The 25,325-nt window shown below is 44.7% G+C and overlaps 1 pseudogene; it reads right to left on the bottom strand.

The window, feature by feature from the left end:
- Positions 1–6,451, bottom strand: part of LOC115127593 (short transient receptor potential channel 5-like) — a 65,578-nt pseudogene extending 59,127 nt beyond the window's left edge.
- Between the last annotated feature and the right edge of the window lie 18,874 nt (positions 6,452–25,325).

Here is a 25,325-nt window from a genome sequence, read left to right as displayed (position 1 = left end):
TACTGAAAGAGCTGCTTCCTGTGCTTGGCCCTCCTATGTTGAACATAATAAACGGCTCTCTATCCACTGGATGTGTACCAAACTCACTAAAAGTGGCAGTAATAAAGCCTCTCTTGAAAAAGCCAAACCTTGACCCAGAAAATATAAAAAACTATCGGCCTATATCGAATCTTCCATTCCTCTCAAAAATTTTAGAGAAGGCTGTTGCGCAGCAACTCACTGCCTTCCTGAAGACAAACAATGTATACGAAATGCTTCAGTCTGGTTTTAGACCCCATCATAGCACTGAGACGGCACTTGTGAAGGTGGTAAATGACATTTTAATGGCAACGGACCGAGGCTCTGCATCTGTCCTCGTGCTCCTAGACCTTAGTGCTGCTTTTGATACCATCGATCACCACATTCTTTTGGAGAGATTGGAAACCCAAATTGGTCTACACGGACATGTTCTGGCCTGGTTTAGATCTTATCTGTCGGAAAGATATCAGTTTGTCTCTGTGAATGGTTTGTCCTCTGACAAATCAACTGTAAATTTCGGTGTTCCTCAAGGTTCTGTTTTAGGACCACTATTGTTTTCACTATATATTTTACCTCTTGGGGATGTTATTCGAAAACATAATGTAAACTTTCACTGCTATGCGGATGACACACAGCTGTACATTTCAATGAAACATGGTGAAGCCCCAAAATTGCCCTCGCTAGAAGCATGTGTTTCAGACATAAGGAAGTGGATGGCTGCAAACTTTCTACTATTAAACTCGGACAAAACAGAGATGCTTGTTCTAGGTCCCAAGAAACAAAGAGATCTTCTGTTGAATCTGACAATTAATCTTAATGGTTGTACAGTCGTCTCAAATAAAACTGTGAAGGACCTCGGCGTTACTCTGGACCCTGATCTCTCTTTTGAAGAACATATCAAGACCATTTCGAGGACAGCTTTTTTCCATCTACGTAACATTGCAAAAATCAGAAACTTTCTGTCCAAAAATGATGCAGAAAAATTAATCCATGCTTTTGTCACTTCTAGGTTAGACTACTGCAATGCTCTATTTTCCGGCTACCCGGATAAAGCACTAAATAAACTTCAGTTAGTGCTGAATACGGCTGCTAGAATCCTGACTAGAACCAAAAAATTTGATCATATTACTCCAGTGCTAGCCTCTCTACACTGGCTTCCTGTCAAAGCAAGGGCTGATTTCAAGGTTTTACTGCTAACCTACAAAGCATTACATGGGCTTGCTCCTACCTATCTCTCTGATATGGTCCTGCCGTACATACCTACACGTACGCTACGGTCACAAGACGCAGGCCTCCTAATTGTCCCTAGAATTTCTAAGCAAACAGCTGGAGGCAGGGCTTTCTCTATAGAGCTCCATTTTTATGGAACGGTCTGCCTACCCATGTCAGAGACGCAAACTCGGTCTCAACCTTTAAGTCTTTACTGAAGACTCATCTCTTCAGTGGGTCATATGATTGAGTGTAGTCTGGCCCAGGAGTGGGAAGGTGAACGGAAAGGCTCTGGAGCAACGAACCGCCCTTGCTGTCTCTGCCTGGCCGATTCCCCTCTTTCCACTGGGATTCTCTGCCTCTACCCTGTTACGGGGCTGAGTCACTGGCTTACTGGGGCTCTCTCATGCCGTCCCTGGGGGTACGTCACCTGGGTGGGTTGATTCACTGTTGTGGTCGGCCTGTCTGGGTTGGCGCCCCCTTGGGTTGTGCCGTGGCGGAGATCTTTGTGGGCTATACTCGGCCTTGTCTCAGGATGGTAAGTTGGTGGTTGAAGATATCCCTCTAGTGGTGTGGGGGCTGTGCTTTGGCAAAGTGGGTGGGGTTATATCCTTCCTGTTTGGCCCTGTCCGGGGTGTCCTCGGGTTGGGGCCACAGTGTCTCCTGACCCCTCCTGTCTCAGCCTCCAGTATTTATGCTGCATTAGTTTATGTGTCGGGGGCTAGGGTCAGTTTGTTATATCTGGAGTACTTCTCCTGTCCTATTCGGTGTCCTGTGTGAATCTAAGTGTGCGTTCTCTAATTCTCTCCTTCTCTCTTTCTTTCTCTCTCTCGGAGGACCTGAGCCCTAGGACCATGCCCCAGGACTACCTGACATGATGACTCCTTGCTGTCCCCAGTCCACCTGGCCATGCTGCTGCTCCAGTTTCAACTGGCCTGGGCCCTAGGACCATGTCCCAGGACTACCTGACATGATGACTCCTTGCTGTCCCCAGTCCACCTGGCCATGCTGCTGCTCCAGTTTCAACTGTTCTGCCTTACTATTATTCAACCATGCTGGTCATTTATGAACATTTGAACATCTTGGCCACGTTCTGTTATAATCTCCACCCGGCACAGCCAGAAGAGGACTGGCCACCCCACATATGCTCTCTCTAATTCTCTCTTTCTTTCTCTCTCTCTCGGAGGACCTGAGCCCTAGGACCGTGCCCCAGGACTACCTGACATGATGACTCCTTGCTGTCCCCAGTCCACCTGACTGTGCTGCTGCTCCAGTTTCAACTGTTCTGCCTTATTATTATTCGACCATGCTGGTCATTTATGAACATTTGAACATCTTGGTCATGTTCTGTTATAATCTCTACCCGGCACAGCCAGAAGAGGACTGGCCACCCCACATAGCCTGGTTCCTCTCTAGGTTTCTTCCTAGGTTTTGGCCTTTCTAGGGAGTTTTTCCTAGCCACCGTGCTTTTACACCTGCATTGTTTGCTGTTTGGGGTTTTAGGCTGGGTTTCTGTACAGCACTTTGAGATATCAGCTGATGTACGAAGGGCTATATAAATAAATTTGATTTGATTTGATTTACCTGTTTCTCTCCACCAGGTCTCCTATGAGACAGCAGCACCTCCACAGTCCCTACCTGTTTCTCTCCACCAGGTCTCCTATGAGACAGCAGCACCTCCACAGTCCCCTACCTGTTTCTCTCCACCAGGTCTCCTATGAGACAGCAGCACCTCCACAGTCCCTCCCTGTTTCTCTCCACCAGGTCTCCTATGAGACAGCAGCACCTCCACAGTCCCTTCCTGTTTCTCTCCACCAGGTCTCCTATGAGACAGCAGCACCTCCACAGTCCCTACCTGTTTCTCTCCACCAGGTCTCCTATGAGACAGCAGCACCTCCACGGCCCCTTCCTGTTTCTCTCCACCAGGTCTCCTATGAGACAGCAGCACCTCCACAGTCCCTACCTGTTTCTCTCCACCAGGTCTCCTATGAGACAGCAGCACCTCCACAGTCCCTCCCTGTTTCTCTCCACCAGGTCTCCTATGAGACAGCAGCACCTCCACAGTCCCTACCTGTTTCTCTCCACCAGGTCTCCTATGAGACAGCAGCACCTCCACGGCCCCTTCCTGTTTCTCTCCACCAGGTCTCCTATGAGACAGCAGCACCTCCACAGTCCCTACCTGTTTCTCTCCACCAGGTCTCCTATTGAGACAGCAGCACCTCCACAGTCCCCTACCTGTTTCTCTCCACCAGGTCTCCTATGAGACAGCAGCACCTCCACAGTCCCTTCCTGTTTCTCTCCACCAGGTCTCCTATGAGACAGCAGCACCTCCACGGCCCCCACCACCTCTTTCCGTATGGCGTAGAGCAAGGCGTCTCCCGTAGCAACCCTGTGGTGCAGAAGTAGTTCCATCACCTCCAGGTTCTCGTTCTCGATAGCGATGAGCAGCGCGCTCCGCCCCAGAGGGTCCAGACAGTTCACATCCATGTTGTAGTATACCTCCGCCTCACGCAACGCATGCTTCACGCCAACATAGTCCCCTGGAGACAGTAGGGTAGGGTTAGGGGACAGTAGAGTAGGGTTAGGAGACAGTAGGGTAGGGTTAGGAGACAGTAGGGTAGGGTTAGGGGACAGTAGAGTAGGGTTAGGAGTCAGTAGGGTAGGGTTAGGGGACAGAGGGGTAGGGTTAGGGGACAGGGGGACAGAGGGAGGAGAGAGATACACTACATGGCAAAAGGTATGTGGACACCTGCTCGTCCAACATCTCATTCCAAAATCATGTGTATTAATATGAAGTTGGTCCTCCCTTTGCTGATATAACAGTCTCCACTCTTCTGGGAAGGCTTTCCACTAGATGTAGGAACATTGCTGCTATAACAGCCTCCACTCTTCTGGGAAGGCTTTCCACTAGATGTAGGAACATTGCTGCTATAACAGCCTCCACTCTTCTGGGAAGGCTTTCCACTAGATGTAGGAACATTGCTGCTATAACAGCCTCCACTCTTCTGGGAAGGCTTTCCACTAGATGTTGGAACATTGCTGTGGAGAACTTGGTTCCATTCAGCCTCAAACGTATTAGTGAGGTCGGCGCTGATGTTGGGCGTTTAGGCCTGACTCACAGTCGGTGTTCCAATTCATTCCAAAGGTGTTCGATGGGGTTGAGGTCAGGGCTCTGTGCAGGCCAGTCAAGTTCTTCCACACCAATCTTGACAAACCATTTCTATATGGATCTCGCTTTGTGCATGGGGGCATTGTCATGCTGAAACAGGAAAGGGCCTTCCCCAAACTGTTGCCACAAAGTTGGAAGCACAGAATCATCTAGAATGTCTTTGTCTGCTGTAGCATTTAGATTTCCCTTCACTGGAACTAAGGGGCCCGAACCATGAAAAACAGCCCCAGACCATTATTCATCCTCCACCAAACTTTACAGTTGGGGCATAGTGCCAATGCAATCTGGCAGTCCAACGGACATTTCCACTTCACAGTACCAGAGCTTATGGTTGACTGGAACGTGGTATCATGTGACAGTGCCACGTTGAAAGTCACTGAGCTCTTCAGTCAGGCCCATTCTACTGCCAATGTTTGTCTATGGAGATTGCATGGCTTGTGTGCTCAATTTTAGACACTTGTCTGCCAGGGGTGTGGCTGAAACAGATGAATCGACTAATTTGAAGGGGTGTCCACATACATTTGTATATATATTGCGTAGGTTAGGGCTAAGGTTCATGCTGTCGTACACCTCTACCTCTCACAAAGCTTCACACCCCTGGAGACAGGATCAGGACATAAAAATACCTTTTAGTATTTTTTGACATTAGAATTACGATTTAGTATTTTTGACATTAGAATTACGATTTAGTATTTTTGACATTAGAATTACGATTTAGTATTTTTTGACAAATGTCAAGTTTCTTTAAGTTTCTGTAAATTGTCTTTCGAAACACAAACAATGGTGGTTTTATTATATAATATATATATATTATTAGAGATGATCGTAAATGAGACTGTGTTGATAGAGAGCACAAAGTAACTTACATTTCTGGGTATTGACATAATTACTAACACCGTAAAAGTTAAATGAACAGCCCCGGTGTTTATTTGGTGAACACAAAAGGTGCTGATTTAAAGAAAGGCTTCTATTTATTTTATACACACAACTTTTGCTCACTTGTATAGTTAATTGTTAAATTCCAGCATTCACGTCCAGCATTTTAATAACTTAATTTCCTGCACTAATGTGTTGTAATTTACACACTGTGTCACGTGTCTTTTGTCTCAGTTTGCCTCTCTATCAAATAAAATACTTTAAAAAGTTTCCTTGACAATAATTGTTCTCGTCTTTGACTGTGTATTTTTGGCAGTTCCTATCAGACGATTTTCAGGGTTCTTTATTCATGAAGTTTTTGTGTTTGCCAGTAAGCTAGCAGTTCTCAGCTGTTAGCAGCAAATGGCTGGCAGTTCTCAGCTGTTAGCAGCAAATGGCTGCAAATGGCTAGCAGTTCTCAGCTGTTAGCAGCAAATGGCTAGCAGTTCTCAGCTGTTAGCAGCAAATGGCTAGCAGTTCTCAGCTGTTAGCAGCAAATGGCTAGCAGTTCTCAGCTGTTAGCAGTTCTCAGCTGTTAGCAGCAAATGGCTAGCAGTTCTCAGCTGTTAGCAGCAAATGGCTAGCAGTTCTCAGCTGTTAGCAGTTCTCAGCTGTTAGCAGTTCTCAGCTGTTAGCAGCAAATGGCTAGCAGTTCTCAGCTGTTAGCAGCAAATGGCTAGCAGTTCTCAGCTGTTAGCAGCAAATGGCTAGCAGACATTTCTTACTTGCGATAAAAATGGATGATTACCATGGTTTTTTGTTGTTGCTGTCATTACTGAATTATTTCATGTGACAAATAAAACATTATAACTCGTAAACAATTTATGGTAATTCATGGTAAATCCTCAAACAGTTAATTTAGCCGTTTATTTGAAACAGGTGCTTGTCTGCTGAAATTGCCCGGTTATTAAAAAGGAAAGGCATCTGCAGATGCTGCGTTTATTTGAAGTTTTACGTTCTATATTTTCGCATACCATGTTTTGTGAGGTAACAATGTAAATGTGTTTTATTACCTTTCTCAACGGCAGTGAGGTAGGCCCTCTCCTCAGCAGAGAGATCCACCTCAGCCCGTACAATCTGCAGTGGGATTCTGTCTTGGTACGGAGAGTAGCTCACTTTCTTATAATACAACTGAGCCATTGGATTCTTCTGGCCTGGCTCTGGGGGAGAGGGGGAGAAGGGGAGAGGGAGAGAGGGGGGGAGAAGGGAGAGGGAGAGAGAGAGAAGGAGAGGGGAGGGAGGGAGAGAGAGAGAGAGAGGGGGGGCAGAGGGGGGGGCAGAGGGGAGAGAGAGAGGGAGAGAGAGAAGGAGCGAGAGAGAGAGAGGGGGAGAGAAGGAGAGGGGAGGGAGGGAGAGAGAGAGAGAGAGAGGGGAGGGAGGCAGAGGGAGAGAGAGAGAGGGGGAGAGAAGGAGAGAGAGAGAGAGGGGGAGAGGGGGAGAGAGAAGGGAGAGAGAGAGTGATAGAGAGAGGGTGACAGAGAGAGAGAGACAGAGACAGAGAGAGAGAGAGAGAGAGAGAGAGGAGAGGGGGGTGGAAGGAACACATTTAATGCATATAACTCAACATCAAAACAGCACACAGACTCTCAAAACATCTGGGTTAGCGTAGTTCTGCAGTGGTGAACAGTGGCTCATCATTGCAGATGTGATTGAGATCCTAGCCTTGGGTTGCCAGATCTGGTTCTGCAGTGGTGAACAGTGGCTCATCATTGCAGATGTGATTGAGATCCTAGCCTTGGGTTGCCAGATCTGGTTCGGCAGTGGTGAACACTGGCTCATCATTGCAGATGTGATTGAGATCCTAGCCTTGGGTTGCCAGATCTGGTTCTGCATCGGGTAGAACATCGGGCATTAACATCTCGTTAATTATGAAAGAGTTGACTAATCAGAAAACAGGAGCTAAAGAAAAGACTAATCTGGCAACAGGACAGCAGACCTTCTACAGTGGTGAACAAATAAACACCTACTATAGACATCTGGACTGGGTTGAATTAACACTCTGATAGACATCTGGACTGGGTTGATTTAACATATACTATAGACATCTGGACTGGGTTGATTTAACACTCTGATAGACATCTGGACTGGGTTGATTTAACACTCTGATAGACATCTGGACTGGGTTGATTTAACATATACTATAGACATCTGGACTGGGTTGATTTAACATATACTATAGACATCTGGACTGGGTTGATTTAACATATACTATAGACATCTGGACTGGGTTGATTTAACATATACTATAGACATCTGGACTGGGTTGATTTAACATATTTAGACATCTGGACTGGGTTGATTTAACATATACATCATGGACTGGGTTGATTTAACATATACTATAGACATCTGGACTGGGTTGATTTAACACTCTGATAGACATCTGGACTGGGTTGATTTAACATATACTATAGACATCTGGACTGGGTTGATTTAACATATACTATAGACATCTGGACTGGGTTGATTTAACATATACTATAGACATCTGGACTGGGTTGATTTAACATATACTATAGACATCTGGACTGGTTGTTGATTTTGATAGACATCTGGACTGGGTTGATTTAACATATACTATAGACATCTGGACTGGGTTGATTTAACACTCTGATAGACATCTGGACTGGGGTGAATTAACACTCTGATAGACATCTGGACTGGGTTGATTTAACATATACTATAGACATCTGGACTGGGTTGATTTAACATATACTATAGACATCTGGACTGGGTTGATTTAACACTCTGATAGACATCTGGACTGGGTTGATTTAACATCTTAGACATCTGGACTGGGTTGATTTAACATATACTATAGACATCTGGACTGGGTTGATTTAACATATACTATAGACATCTGTTGATTTAACATATACTATAGACATCTGGACTGGGTTGATTTAACACTCTGATAGACATCTGGACTGGGTTGATTTAACATATACTATAGACATCTGGACTGGGTTGATTTAACACTCTGATAGACATCTGGACTGGGTTGATTTAACATATACTATAGACATCTGGACTGGGTTGATTTAACATATACTATAGACATCTGGACTGGGTTGATTTAACATATACTATAGACATCTGGACTGGGTTGATTTAACATATACTATAGACATCTGGACTGGGTTGATTTAACATATACTATAGACATCTGGACTGGGTTGATTTAACACTCTGTTAGACATCTGGACTGGGTTGATTTAACATATACTATAGACATCTGGACTGGGTTGATTTAACACTCTGATAGACATCTGGACTGGGTTGATTTAACATATACTATAGACATCTGGACTGGGTTGATTTAACATATACTATAGACATCTGGACTGGGTTGACTTTAGACATCTGGACTGGGTTGATTTAACATATACTATAGACATCTGGACTGGGTTGATTTAACACTCTGATAGACATCTGGACTGGGTTGATTTAACACTCTGATAGACATCTGGACTGGGTTGATTTAACATATACTATAGACATCTGGACTGGGTTGATTTAACATATACTATAGACATCTGGACTGGGTTGATTTAACATATACTATAGACATCTGGACTGGGTTGATTTAACATATACTATAGACATCTGGACTGGGTTGATTTAACATATACTATAGACATCTGGACTGGGTTGATTTAACATATACTATAGACATCTGGACTGGGTTGATTTAACATATACTATAGACATCTGGACTGGGTTGATTTAACACTCTGATAGACATCTGGACTGGGTTGATTTAACATATACTATAGACATCTGGACTGGGTTGATTAGACATCTGGACTGGGTTGATTTAACATATACTATAGACATCTGGACTGGGTTGATTTAACATATACTATAGACATCTGGACTGGGTTGATTTAACATATACTATAGACATCTGGACTGGGTTGATTTAACACTCTGATAGACATCTGGACTGGGTTGATTTAACATATACTATAGACATCTGGACTGGGTTGATTTAACACTCTGATAGACATCTGGACTGGGGTGAATTAACACTCTGATAGACATCTGGACTGGGTTGATTTAACATATACTATAGACATCTGGACTGGGTTGATTTAACATATACTATAGACATCTGGACTGGGTTGATTTAACATATACTATAGACATCTGGACTGGGTTGATTTAACATATACTATAGACATCTGGACTGGGTTGATTTAACATATACTATAGACATCTGGACTGGGTTGATTTAACACTCTGATAGACATCTGGACTGGGTTGATTTAACACTCTGATAGACATCTGGACTGGGTTGATTTAACACCTATTATAGACATCTGGACTGGGTTGATTTAACATATACTATAGACATCTGGACTGGGGTGAATTAAAACTCTGATAGACATCTGGACTGGGTTGATTTAACATATACTATAGACATCTGGACTGGGTTGATTTAACATATACTATAGACATCTGGACTGGGTTGATTTAACATATACTATAGACATCTGGACTGGGTTGATTTAACATATACTATAGACATCTGGACTGGGTTGATTTAACACTCTGATAGACATCTGGACTGGGTTGATTTAACATATACTATAGACATCTGGACTGGGTTGATTTAACACTCTGATAGACATCTGGACTGGGGTGAATTAACACTCTGATAGACATCTGGACTGGGTTGATTTAACATATACTATAGACATCTGGACTGGGTTGATTTAACATATACTATAGACATCTGGACTGGGTTGATTTTTATAGACATCTGGACTGGGTTGATTTAACACTCTGATAGACATCTGGACTGGGTTGATTTAACATATACTATAGACATCTGGACTGGGTTGATTTAACATATACTATAGACATCTGGACTGGGTTGATTTAACATATACTATAGACATCTGGACTGGGTTGATTTAACACTCTGATAGACATCTGGACTGGGTTGATTTAACATATACTATAGACATCTGGACTGGGTTGATTTAACACTACTATAGACATCTGGACTGGGTTGATTTAACATATACTATAGACATCTGGACTGGGTTGATTTAACATATACTATAGACATCTGGACTGGGTTGATTTAACATATACTATAGACATCTGGACTGGGTTGATTTAACATATACTATAGACATCTGGACTGGGTTGATTTAACATATACTATAGACATCTGGACTGGGTTGATTTAACATATACTATAGACATCTGGACTGGGTTGATTTAACACTCTGTTAGACATCTGGACTGGGTTGATTTAACATATACTATAGACATCTGGACTGGGTTGATTTAACACTCTGATAGACATCTGGACTGGGTTGATTTAACATATACTATAGACATCTGGACTGGGTTGATTTAACATATACTATAGACATCTGGACTGGGTTGATTTAACATATACTATAGACATCTGGACTGGGTTGATTTAACATATACTATAGACATCTGGACTGGGTTGATTTAACATATACTATAGACATCTGGACTGGGTTGATTTAACACTCTGATAGACATCTGGACTGGGTTCATTTAACATATACTATAGACATCTGGACTGGGTTGATTTAACACTCTGTTAGACATCTGGACTGGGTTGATTTAACACTCTGATAGACATCTGGACTGGGTTGATTTAACACTCTGATAGACATCTGGACTGGGTTCATTTAACATATACTATAGACATCTGGACTGGGTTGATTTAACACTCTGATAGACATCTGGACTGGGTTGATTTAACATATACTATAGACATCTGGACTGGGTTGATTTAACATATACTATAGACATCTGGACTGGGTTGATTTAACACTCTGATAGACATCTGGACTGGGTTGATTTAACATATACTATAGACATCTGGACTGGGTTGATTTAACATATACTATAGACATCTGGACTGGGTTGATTTAACATATACTATAGACATCTGGACTGGGTTGATTTAACACTCTGATAGACATCTGGACTGGGTTGATTTAACATATACTATAGACATCTGGACTGGGTTGATTTAACACTCTGATAGACATCTGGACTGGGTTGATTTAACATATACTATAGACATCTGGACTGGGTTGATTTAACACTCTGATAGACATCTGGACTGGGTTGATTTAACACTCTGATAGACATCTGGACTGGGTTGATTTAACATATACTATAGACATCTGGACTGGGTTGATTTAACATATACTATAGACATCTGGACTGGGTTGATTTAACATATACTATAGACATCTGGACTGGGTTGATTTAACATATACTATAGACATCTGGACTGGGTTGATTTAACACTCTGATAGACATCTGGACTGGGTTGATTTAACACTCTGATAGACATCTGGACTGGGTTGATTTAACATATACTATAGACATCTGGACTGGGTTGATTTAACATATACTATAGACATCTGGACTGGGTTGATTTAACATATACTATAGACATCTGGACTGGGTTGATTTAACACTCTGATAGACATCTGGACTGGGTTCATTTAACATATACTATAGACATCTGGACTGGGTTGATTTAACACTCTGATAGACATCTGGACTGGGTTGATTTAACATATACTATAGACATCTGGACTGGGTTGATTTAACATATACTATAGACATCTGGACTGGGTTGATTTAACATATACTATAGACATCTGGACTGGGTTGATTTAACATATACTATAGACATCTGGACTGGGTTGATTTAACACTCTGATAGACATCTGGACTGGGTTGATTTAACACTCTGATAGACATCTGGACTGGGTTGATTTAACATATACTATAGACATCTGGACTGGGTTGATTTAACATATACTATAGACATCTGGACTGGGTTGATTTAACATATACTATAGACATCTGGACTGGGTTGATTTAACATATACTATAGACATCTGGACTGGGTTGATTTAACACTCTGATAGACATCTGGACTGGGTTCATTTAACATATACTATAGACATCTGGACTGGGTTGATTTAACACTCTGTTAGACATCTGGACTGGGTTGATTTAACACTCTGATAGACATCTGGACTGGGTTGATTTAACACTCTGATAGACATCTGGACTGGGTTCATTTAACATATACTATAGACATCTGGACTGGGTTGATTTAACACTCTGATAGACATCTGGACTGGGTTGATTTAACATATACTATAGACATCTGGACTGGGTTGATTTAACATATACTATAGACATCTGGACTGGGTTGATTTAACACTCTGATAGACATCTGGACTGGGTTGATTTAACATATACTATAGACATCTGGACTGGGTTGATTTAACATATACTATAGACATCTGGACTGGGTTGATTTAACATATACTATAGACATCTGGACTGGGTTGATTTAACACTCTGATAGACATCTGGACTGGGTTGATTTAACATATACTATAGACATCTGGACTGGGTTGATTTAACACTCTGATAGACATCTGGACTGGGTTGATTTAACATATACTATAGACATCTGGACTGGGTTGATTTAACACTCTGATAGACATCTGGACTGGGTTGATTTAACACTCTGATAGACATCTGGACTGGGTTGATTTAACATATACTATAGACATCTGGACTGGGTTGATTTAACATATACTATAGACATCTGGACTGGGTTGATTTAACATATACTATAGACATCTGGACTGGGTTGATTTAACATATACTATAGACATCTGGACTGGGTTGATTTAACATATACTATAGACATCTGGACTGGGTTGATTTAACATATACTATAGACATCTGGACTGGGTTGATTTAACATATACTATAGACATCTGGACTGGGTTGATTTAACACTCTGATAGACATCTGGACTGGGTTGATTTAACATATACTATAGACATCTGGACTGGGTTGATTTAACACTCTGATAGACATCTGGACTGGGTTGATTTAACATATACTATAGACATCTGGACTGGGTTGATTTAACACTCTGATAGACATCTGGACTGGGTTGATTTAACACTCTGATAGACATCTGGACTGGGTTGATTTAACATATACTATAGACATCTGGACTGGGTTGATTTAACATATACTATAGACATCTGGACTGGGTTGATTTAACATATACTATAGACATCTGGACTGGGTTGATTTAACATATACTATAGACATCTGGACTGGGTTGATTTAACACTCTGATAGACATCTGGACTAGTTGATTTAACACTCTGATAGACATCTGGACTGGGTTGATTTAACATATACTATAGACATCTGGACTGGGTTGATTTAACATATACTATAGACATCTGGACTGGGTTGATTTAACATATACTATAGACATCTGGACTGGGTTGATTTAACATATACTATAGACATCTGGACTGGGTTGATTTAACACTCTGATAGACATCTGGACTGGGTTCATTTAACATATACTATAGACATCTGGACTGGGTTGATTTAACACTCTGTTAGACATCTGGACTGGGTTGATTTAACACTCTGATAGACATCTGGACTGGGTTGATTTAACACTCTGATAGACATCTGGACTGGGTTCATTTAACATATACTATAGACATCTGGACTGGGTTGATTTAACACTCTGATAGACATCTGGACTGGGTTGATTTAACATATACTATAGACATCTGGACTGGGTTGATTTAACATATACTATAGACATCTGGACTGGGTTGATTTAACACTCTGATAGACATCTGGACTGGGTTCATTTAACATATACTATAGACATCTGGACTGGGTTGATTTAACATATACTATAGACATCTGACTGGGTTGATTTAACATATACTATAGACATCTGGACTGGGTTGATTTAACACTCTGATAGACATCTGGACTGGGTTGATTTAACATATACTATAGACATCTGGACTGGGTTGATTTAACATATACTATAGACATCTGGACTGGGTTGATTTAACATATACTATAGACATCTGGACTGGGTTGATTTAACATATACTATAGACATCTGGACTGGGTTGATTTAACATATACTATAGACATCTGGACTGGGTTGATTTAACATATACTATAGACATCTGGACTGGGTTGATTTAACATATACTATAGACATCTGGACTGGTTTGATTTAACATATACTATAGACATCTGGACTGGGTTGATTTAACATATACTATAGACATCTGGACTGGGTTGATTTAACATATACTATAGACATCTGGACTGGGTTGATTTAACATATACTATAGACATCTGGACTGGGTTGATTTAACATATACTATAGACATCTGGACTGGGTTGATTTAACACTCTGATAGACATCTGGACTGGGTTGATTTAACACTCTGATAGACATCTGGACTGGGTTGATTTAACACCTATTATAGACATCTGGACTGGGTTGATTTAACATATACTATAGACATCTGGACTGGGGTGAATTAAAACTCTGATAGACATCTGGACTGGGTTGATTTAACATATACTATAGACATCTGGACTGGGTTCATTTAACATATACTATAGACATCTGGACTGGGGTGAATTAACACTCTGATAGACATCTGGACTGGGTTGAATTAACACTCTGATAGACATCTGGACTGGGTTGATTTAACATATACTATAGACATCTGGACTGGGTTGATTTAACACTCTGATAGACATCTGGACTGGGTTGATTTAACATATACTATAGACATCTGGACTGGGTTGATTTAACACTCTGATAGACATCTGGACTGGGTTGATTTAACATATACTATAGACATCTGGACTGGGTTGAATAAACACATACTATAGACATCTGGACTGGGTTGATTTAACACTCTGATAGACATCTGGACTGGGGTGAATTAACACTCTGATAGACATCTGGACTGGGGTGAATTAACACTCTGATAGACATCTGGACTGGGTTGATTTAACACTCTGATAGACATCTGGACTGGGTTGATTTAACACTCTGATAGACATCTGGACTGGGGTGATTTAACACTCTGATAGACATCTGGACTGGGGTGAATTAACACTCTGATAGACATCTGGACTGGGTTGAATAAACACATACTATAGACATCTGGACTGGGTTGATTTAACACTCTGATAGACATCTGGACTGGGGTGAATTAACACTCTGATAGACATCTGGACTGGGGTGAATTAACACTCTGATAGACATCTGGACTGGGTTGATTTAACACTCTGATAGACATCTGGACTGGGTTGATTTAACACTCTGATAGACATCTGGACTGGGGTGATTTAACACTCTGATAGACATCTGGACTGGGGTGAATTAACACTCTGATAGACATCTGGACTGGGTTGATTTAACACCTATTATAGACATCTGGACTGGGTTGATTTAACACTCTGATAGACATCTGGACTGGGGTGAATAAACACTCTGTTAGACATCTGGACTGGGTTGATTTAACACTCTGTTAGACATCTGGACTGGGTTGAATTAACACTCTGATAGACATCTGGACTGGGTTGATTTAACACTCTGTTAGACATCTGGACTGGGTTGAATTAACACTCTGTTAGACATCTGGACTGGGTTGAATTAACACTCTGATAGACATCTGGACTGGGGTGAATTAACACATACTATAGACATCTGGACTGGGGTGAATTAACACTCTGATAGACATCTGGACTGGGGTGAATTAACACTCTGATAGACATCTGGACTGGGTTGATTTAACACTCTGATAGACAACACTTGTATTATTTCAAGAAAAGCAGATGTAACCAAAATGTGGACTGTCTGTAATGAACAGACAGTAGTAATGTGCCTGAGATCAGTGTCTGTCTGCACAGACTGTGTGGAGTACGGTACAGAACGCTCTCTCCAATGTGCTGATAAAACAGGAAACGACCCCAGTCTGGTCTGCTGACTAGTTCAGCTATGCAGATTTACCCCCTCTCTCTCTCTCTCTCTCTCTCTCTCTCTCTCTCTCTCTCTCTCTCCCTCCTCTCTCTCATTCTCCCTCTCTCATTCTCCCTCCCTCCTCTCTCTCATTCTCTCTCCCTCTCTCCCATTGTCTCTCCCTCTCTCTCCCCCTCTAATTCTCCCTCGCCCTCTCATTCTCCCTCCCTCCCTCTCATTCTGCCTCCATCTCTGTCATTCTCCCTCCCTCTCTTTTTATTCTCCCCTCTCTCTCTCATTCTCCCTCCCCTCTCTCATTCTTCCTCCCTCTTTCTGTCTCCCTCCCTCCCTCCCCCACTCAGTCTCCCTCCCTCCCTCTCTGTCTCCCTCCCTCCCTCCCTCCCTCCCTCCCTCCCTCCCTCTCTGTCTCCTCCCTCTCTCTGTCTCCCTCCCTCCCTCCCCCCACTCAGTCTCCCTCCCTCTCTGTCTCCCTCCCTCTCTGTCTCCCACCCTCCCTCCCCCCAGCAGTCTCCCTCCCTCTCTGTCTCCCTCCCTCTCTGTCTCCCTCCTCTCTGTCTCCCTCCCTCCCTCCCACTCAGTCTCACACCCTCCCCCCACTCAGTCTCCCTCCCTCCCTCTCTGTCTCCCTCCCTCTCTGTCTCCCTCCCTCCCCCCCCCCACTCAGTCTCCCTCCCCCCTCTCTGTCTCCTCCCTCTCTGTCTCCCTCCCTCCCTGTCTCCCCCACTCAGTCTCCCTCCCTCCCTCCCTCCCTCTCTGTCTCCCTCCCTCTCTCAGTCTCCCTCCCTCCATCTCTTCAGTATCTTCTTCCTGATTAGAAGAGCTACATCAGGCCCATTAATTGATTGTGTGTGTGTGTGCTGACCTAATCTGTGAGTCATTGTCCTGATCTCCTGAGTTTGGAATGACGGTTCGGAAGGAACAATGATAAATTGAGCACTTATCACAACTACGTGTGTGTGTGTGTGTGTGTGTGTGTGTGTGTGTGTGTGTGTGTGTGTGTGTGTGTGTGTGTTTTGAGCGTGCCAAATGTGAGACATTTAAATTCCAGGCATGTTTCATTGACAGTGTAAATGGGTAGATAGTATGTAGCTCTCACAGTCTCAGACGTGTTCCAAATGTCAAAGTTCTTCCAGACATGGTTAAGGCATTAACCATTAGCACCACCTTCCGGAGACACCTGAAACCCCACCTCTTTAAGGAATACCTAGGATAGGATAAAGTAATCCTTCTCCCCCCTTAAAAGACCTAGATGCACTATTGTAAAGTGGCTGTTCCACTGGATGTCATAAGGTGAAAGCACCAATTTGTAAGTCGCTCTGGATAAGAGCGTCTGCTAAATGACTTAAATGTAATGTAAATGTAATTAACTACACAGTTTTAAGATTGGGTTAAGTTAGGGTTAAGTTAGGGTTAAGTTAGGGTTAAGTTTGGGTTAAGTTTGGGTTAAGTTAGGGTAAAGTTTGGGTTAAGTCGGAATGGTTAAGGTTAGGTTAAGGCTTTAACTACACAGTTTTAAGGTAGGGTTAAGTTTGGGTTAAGTTAGAGTAAAGTTAGGGTAAAGTTAGGGTAAAGTTTGGGTTAAGTTTGGGTTAAGTTTGGGTTAAGTTTGGGTTAAGTTAGGGTTAAGTTTGGGTTAAGTTTGGGTTACGTTAGGGTAAAGTTTGGGTTAAGTCAGAATGGTTAAGGTTAGGTTAAGGCTTTAACTGGTAATTCAGTAGATGATGTTCAGGAGTCTCATGGCTGGGGGGGGTAGAAGATGTTCAGGAGTCTGATGGCTGGGGGGTAGAAGATGTTCAGGAGTCTGATGGCTGGGGGATAGAAGATGTTCAGTAGTCTGATGGCTGGGGGATAGAAGATGTTCAGCAGTCTGATGGATGGGGGAATAGAAGATGTTCAGGAGTCTGATGGCTGGGGGGTAGAAGATGTTCATGAGTCTAATGGCTGGGGGATAGAAGATGTTCAGGAGTCTGATGGCTGGGGGGGATAGAAGATGTTCAGGAGTCTGATGGCTGGGGGATAGAAGATGTTCAGCAGGCTGATGGATTGGGGATAGAAGATGTTCAGGAGTCTGATGGCTGGGGGGTAGAAGATGTTCAGGAGTCTGATGGCTGGGGGGTAGAAGATGTTCAGCAGTCTGATGGCTGGGGGGTAGAAGATGTTCAGCAGTCTGATGGCTGGGGGTAGAAGATGTTCAGCAGTCTGGTGGCTGGGGGGTAGAAGATGTTCAGCAGTCTGATGGCTTGGGGATTGAAGATGTTCAGGAGTCTGATGGCTGGGGGTAGAAGCTGTCCAGCAGTCTGATGGCTTGGGGGATAGAAGATGTTCAGCAGTCTGATGGCTGGGGGATAGAAGATGTTCAGGAGTCTGGTGGCTGGGGGATAGAAGATGGTCAGCAGTCTGATGGCTAGGGGGTAGAAGATGGTCAGCAGTCTGATGGCTGGGGGTAGAATATGTCCAGGAGTCTGATGGCTAGGGGTAGAAGATGTTCAGCAGTCTGATGGCTGGGGGATAGAAGCTGTTCAGCAGTCTGATGGCTGGTGGGGTAGAAGATGTTCATTAGTCTGATGGCTGGGGGATAGAATATGTTCAGCAGTCTGATGGCTGGGGGGGTAGAAGATGTTCAGGAGTCTGATGGCTGGGGGGGGTAGAAGATGTTCAGGAGTCTGATGGCTGGGGGCGTAGAAGATGTTCAGGAGTCTGATGGCTGGGGGGGGTAGAAGATGTTCAGGAGTCTGATGGCTGGGGGGTAGAAGATGTTCAAGAGTCTGATGGCTGGGGGATAGATGCTGTTCAGCAGTCTGATGGCTGGGGGATAGAAGATGTTCAGCAGTCTGATGGCTGGGGGATAGAAGCTGTTCAGCAGTCTGATGGCTGGGGGATAGAAGATGTGCAGCAGTCTGATGGCTGGGGGATAGATGCTGTTCAGCAGTCTGATGGCTGGGGGATAGAAGCTGTTCAGCAGTCCGATGGCTGGGGATAGAAGATGTTCAGGAGTCTGATGGATAGGGGATATATGCTGTTCAGCAGTCTGATGGCTGGGGGATAGAAGATGTTCAGCAGTCTGATGGCTGGGGGATAGAAGATGTTCAGCAGTCTGATTGCTGGGAGGATAGAAGCTGTTCAGCAGTCTGATGGCTGGTGAGGTAGAAGATGTTCATTAGTCTGATGGCTGGGGGATAGAAGATGTTCAGCAGTCTGATGGCTGGGGGGTAGAAGATGTTCAGGAGTCTGATGGCTGGGGGGTAGAAGATGTTCAGGAGTCTGATGGCTGGGGGATTGAAGATGTTCAGCAGTCTGATGGCTGGGGGATAGAAGATGTTCAGCAGTCTGATGGCTGGGGGGGTAGAAGATGTTCAGGAGTCTGATGGCTGGGGTGATTGAAGATGTTCAGCAGTCTGATGGCTGGGGGGATTGAAGATGTTCAGCAGTCTGATGGCTGGGGGGTAGAAGATGTTCAGGAGTCTGATGGCTGGGGGGTAGAAGATGTTCAGGAGTCTGATGGCTGGGGGGTAGAAGATGTTCAAGAGTCTGATGGCTGGGGGATAGATGCTGTTCAGCAGTCTGATGGCTGGGGATAGAAGATGTTCAGCAGTCTGATGGCTGGGGGATAGAAGCTGTTCACCAGTCTGATGGCTGGGGATAGAAGATGTTCAGGAGTCTGATGGATAGGGGATATATGCTGTTCAGCAGTCTGATGGCTGGGGGATAGAAGATGTTCAGCAGTCTGATGGCTGGGAGGATAGAAGCTGTTCAGCAGTCTGATGGCTGGTGAGGTAGAAGATGTTCATTAGTCTGATGGCTGGGGGATAGAAGATGTTCAGCAGTCTGATGGCTGGGGGGTAGAAGATGTTCAGCAGTCTGATGGCAGGGGGTAGAAGATGTTCAGCAGTCTGATGGCTGGGGGTAGAAGATGTTCAGCAGTCTGATGGCTTGGGGGATTGAAGATGTTCAGGAGTCTGATGGCTGGGGGGGTAGAAGCTGTCCAGCAGTCTGATGGCTTGGGGGATAGAAGATGTTCAGCAGTCTGATGGCTGGGGGATAGAAGATGTTCAGGAGTCTGGTGGCTGGGGGATAGAAGATGGTCAGCAGTCTGATGGCTAGGGGGGTAGAAGATGGTCAGCAGTCTGATGGCTGGGGGGTAGAATATGTCCAGGAGTCTGATGGCTAGGGGGTAGAAGATGTTCAGCAGTCTGATGGCTGGGGGGATAGAAGCTGTTCAGCAGTCTGATGGCTGGTGGGGTAGAAGATGTTCATTAGTCTGATGGCTGGGGGATAGAAGATGTTCAGCAGTCTGATGGCTGGGGGGTAGAAGATGTTCAGGAGTCTGATGGCTGGGGGGTAGAAGATGTTCAGGAGTCTGATGGCTGGGGCGTAGAAGATGTTCAGGAGTCTGATGGCTGGGGGTAGAAGATGTTCAGCAGTCTGATGGCTGGGGGATAGAAGCTGTTCAGCAGTCTGATGGCTGGGGGATAGAAGATGTGCAGCAGTCTGATGGCTGGGGGATAGATGCTGTTCAGCAGTCTGATGGCTGGGGGATAGAAGCTGTTCAGCAGTCCGATGGCTGGGGATAGAAGATGTTCAGGAGTCTGATGGATAGGGGATATATGCTGTTCAGCAGTCTGATGGCTGGGGGATAGAAGATGTTCAGCAGTCTGATGGCTGGGGGATAGAAGATGTTCAGCAGTCTGATTGCTGGGAGGATAGAAGCTGTTCAGCAGTCTGATGGCTGGTGAGGTAGAAGATGTTCATTAGTCTGATGGCTGGGGGATAGAAGATGTTCAGCAGTCTGATGGCTGGGGGTAGAAGATGTTCAGGAGTCTGATGGCTGGGGGTAGAAGATGTTCAGGAGTCTGATGGCTGGGGATAGAAGATGTTCAGCAGTCTGATGGCTGGGGGATAGAAGATGTTCAGCAGTCTGATGGCTGGGGGATAGAAGATGTTCAGCAGTCTGATGGCTGGGGGATAGAAGATGTTCAGGAGTCTGATGGCTGGGGGTAGAAGATGTTCAGCAGTCTGATGGCTGGGGGATAGAAGATGTTCAGCAGTCTGATGGCTGGGGGATAGAAGATGTTCAGCAGTCTGATGGCTGGGGGGTAGAAGATGTTCAGCAGTCTGATGGCTGGGGGTAGAAGATGTTCAGGAGTCTGATGGCTGGGGGTAGAAGATGTTCAGGAGTCTGATGGCTGGGGGGTAGAAGATGTTCAGGAGTCTGATGGCTGGGGGTAGAAGATGTTCAAGCAGTCTGATGGCTGGGGGTAGAAGATGTTCAGCAGTCTGATGGCTGGGGGATAGAAGATGTTCACCAGTCTGATGGCTGGGGATAGAAGATGTTCAGGAGTCTGATGGATAGGGGATATATGCTGTTCAGCAGTCTGATGGCTGGGGGATAGAAGATGTTCAGCAGTCTGATGGCTGGGAGGATGTTCAGAAGCTGTTCAGCAGTCTGATGGCTGGGAGGTAGAAGATGTTCATTAGTCTGATGGCTGGGGGATAGAAGATGTTCAGCAGTCTGATGGCTGGGGGTAGAAGATGTTCAGGAGTCTGATGGCTGGGGGTAGAAGATGTTCAGGAGTCTGATGGCTGGGGGGATTGAAGATGTTCAGCAGTCTGATGGCTGGGGGATAGAAGATGTTCAGCAGTCTGATGGCTGGGGGGTAGAAGATGTTCAGGAGTCTGATGGCTGGGGTGATTGAAGATGTTCAGCAGTCTGATGGCTGGGGGCATAGAAGATGTTCAGCAGTCTGATCGATTGGGGATAGAAGACGTTCAGGAGTCTGGTGGCTGGGGGGATAGAAGATGTTCAGCACTCTGATGGCTGGGGGTAGAAGATGTTCAGCAGTCTGGTGGCTGGGGGGTAGAAGATGTTCAGCAGTCTGATGGCTTGGGGATTGAAGATGTTCAGGAGTCCGATGGCTGGGGGTAGAAGCTGTTTCCAGCAGTCTGATGGCTTGAGGGATAGAAGACGTTCAGCAGTCTGATGGCTGGGGGATAGAAGATGTTCAGGAGTCTGATGGCTGGGGGGATAGAAGATGTTCAGCAGTCTGATGGCTGGGGGATAGAAGATGTTCAGTAGTCTGATGGCTGGGGGATAGAAGATGTTCAGCAGTCTGATGGCTGGGGGTAGAAGATGTTAGCAGTCTGATGGTGGGGGATAGAAGATGTTCAGTCTGATGGCTGGGGGTAGAAGATGTTCAGGAGTCTGATGGCTGGGGGTGAAGATGTTCAGCAGTCTGATGGCTGGGGGGTAGAAGATGTTCAGCAGTCTGATGGCTGGGGGATAGAAGATGTTCAGGAGTCTGATGGCTGGGGGTAGAAGATGTTCAGGCAGTCTGATGGCTGGGGGATTGAAGATGTTCAGCAGTCTGATGGCTGGGGGGGTAGAAGATGTTCAGCAGTCTGATGGATTGGGGATAGAAGATGTTCAGGAGTCTGATGGCTGGGGGTAGAAGATGTTCAGCAGTCTGATGGCTGGGGGGTAGAAGATGTTCAGCAGTCTGATGGCTGGGGGATAGAAGATGTTCAGCAGTCTGATGGCTGGGGGATGAAGATGTTCAGGGTCTGATGGCTGGGGGATAGAAGATGTTCAGCAGTCTGATGGCTGGGGGTAGAAGATGTTCAGCAGTCTGATGGCTGGGGGATAGAAGATGTTCAGGAGTCTGATGGCTGGGGGATAGAAGATGTTCAGCAGTCTGATGGCTGGGGGATAGAAGATGTTCAGTCAGTCTGATGGTACAGCAGTCAAAATGGGGGTAGAAGATGTTCAGGAGTCTGATGGCTGGGGGGTAGAAGATGTTCAGGAGTCTGATGGCTGGGGGACAGACGATGTTCAGTAGTCTGATGGCTGGGGGATAGAAGATGTTCAGCAGTCTGATGGCTGGGGGGATAGTTCAGCAAGATGTTCAGAAGTCTGATGGCTGGGGGATAGAAGATGTCAGCAGTCAAATGGCTGGGGGGTAGAAGATGTTCAGGAGTCTGATGGCTGGGGGGTAGAATATGTTCAGCACTCTGATGGCTGGGGGGGATAGAAGATGTTCAGCAGTCTGATGGCTGGGGGATAGAATATGTTCAGGAGTCTGATGGCTGGGGGTAGAAGCTGTCCAGCAGTCTGATGGCTTGAGGGATAGAAGACGTTCAGCAGTCTGATGGCTGGGGAGATAGAAGATGTTCAGCAGTCTGATGGCTGGGGGATAGATGCTGTTCAGCAGTCTGATGGCTGGGGATAGAAGATGTTCAGCCGTCTGATGGCTGGGGGATAGAAGATGTTCAGGAGTCTGATGGCTGGGGGGTAGAAAATGTTCAGCAGTCTGATGGCTGGGGGTAGAAGATGTTCAGGAGTCTGATGGCTGGGGGGGGTAGAAGATGTTCAGGAGTCTGATGGCTGGGGGGAGAAGATGTTCAGGAGTCTGATGGCTGGGGGGTAGAAAATGTTCAGCAGTCTGATGGCTGGGGGGGTAGAAGATGTTCAGGAGTCTGATGGCTGGGGGGGTAGAAGATGTTCAGGAGTCTGATGGCTGGGGGGGGTAGAAGATGTTAAAGAGCCTTTTGGTCTTGGTGCTCCAGTACCGCTTGCCGTGCGGTAGCAGAGAGACCCGTCTATAATTTGGGTGGCTGGAGTCTTTGACAATTTTTAAAGCCTTCCTCTGACACCGCCTGGTATAGAGGTTCTGGATGGCAGGGAGTTCGGCCCTAGTGATGTACTGGACCGTACCCATTACCCTCTGTAGCACCTTACGGTCAGATGCCAAGCAGTTGCCATACCAGGCGGTGAGGTCACCGGTCAAGATGCTCTCAATGGTGCAGCTGTATAACATTTTAATGATCTGAAGGCCCATGACAAATCTTTATCAGCTTCCCGAGGGGGAAGAGGCGCTACCTTGCCCTCTTCACCACTGTTTTGGTGTGTTCGGACCATGATAGGTCCTTAGTGATGTGGACACCAAGGAACATGAAGCTCTCGACCCGATGGGGGTGTGTCCGATCCTTCGTTTCCTGTATGATGATGGTTATAATGCTTCTTTACTTCCCTCTTCTTCTTTATTCACCCCAGTTCCCAATGAAATGAGATATTAATGATGCTGCACTGCCTAGGGGTTCCAATAGATGTCAACCATCTATAGAAATTTGAATGAGACTTCTATTGTGTGGTGGGACTGAATAAGAACAGAATCAGGTGACTGGCAGTCAACCATTTTCTGATCACGCCCATTCCTCTATGTTAACACAGGATGGTTATAATGCTTCTTTAACAACATAGAATTTTATTTTGTACAAATTCCTTATGATAATGATGAAGAAAAAAAACAACGAAACGAAATGGAAAAAAAAAACACATTTGAATAAATGTCACTCTTATATAGGTGTCATGACCAGCCATAAAGTAAACACATATTATATACTGGGTGGTTTGAGGCCAGAATGTTGTTGAGCCATCCTCAGTTTTATCTGATCACATCCATTAAATTCTGTAACTGTTTTTACAGTCACCATTGACCTCGTGGTGAGTGGTTTCATTCGTCTCCACTTCCTCTCACTCTACGTGTGTACAGAGATGATGTAGTAGTCATTTTAAAAAATCATGTAAAACTCTGTTATTTAACAGAGCATCTTAATTATGTGTGACTTATTAAGCACATTTTTACACCTGAACTTTAAGAATGCCATTCAACTTTTAATGTTTTATTAATTTGTAAAAAATGTTTTTAAAAAACAACAAACATAATTCCACTTAGACATTATGGGGTATTGTGTGTAGGCCAGTGTCACAAAAATGTCAATTTTTTTAATCCATTTTAAATTCAGGCAGAAACACAACAAAATGTGGAAAATGCCAAGGGGTGTGAATACTTTCTGACACTGTAGGACCAGTGGGTTGTTTCACAGGGTCAGCCACAGTAGTTCATCATGGGTAAGGGCACAGCCACAGTAGTTAATCATGGGTAAGGGCACAACCACAGTAGTAGGGTTAATCATGGGTAAGGGCACAGCCACAGTAGTAGGGTTAATCATGGGTAAGGGCACAGCCACAGTAGTAGGGTTAATCATGGTTAAGGGCACAGCCACAGTAGTTCATCATGGGTAAGGGCACAGCCACAGTAGTAGGGTTAATCATGGTTAAGGGCACAGCCACAGTAGTAG

The sequence above is a fragment of the Oncorhynchus nerka genome, linkage group LG8 (assembly GCF_034236695.1).
Source record: "Oncorhynchus nerka isolate Pitt River linkage group LG8, Oner_Uvic_2.0, whole genome shotgun sequence".
NCBI classification, from domain to species: Eukaryota; Metazoa; Chordata; class Actinopteri; order Salmoniformes; family Salmonidae; genus Oncorhynchus; species Oncorhynchus nerka.
Note: the sequence above shows the minus strand (reverse complement) of the source record. Positions and strands in the feature narration are given on the sequence as shown.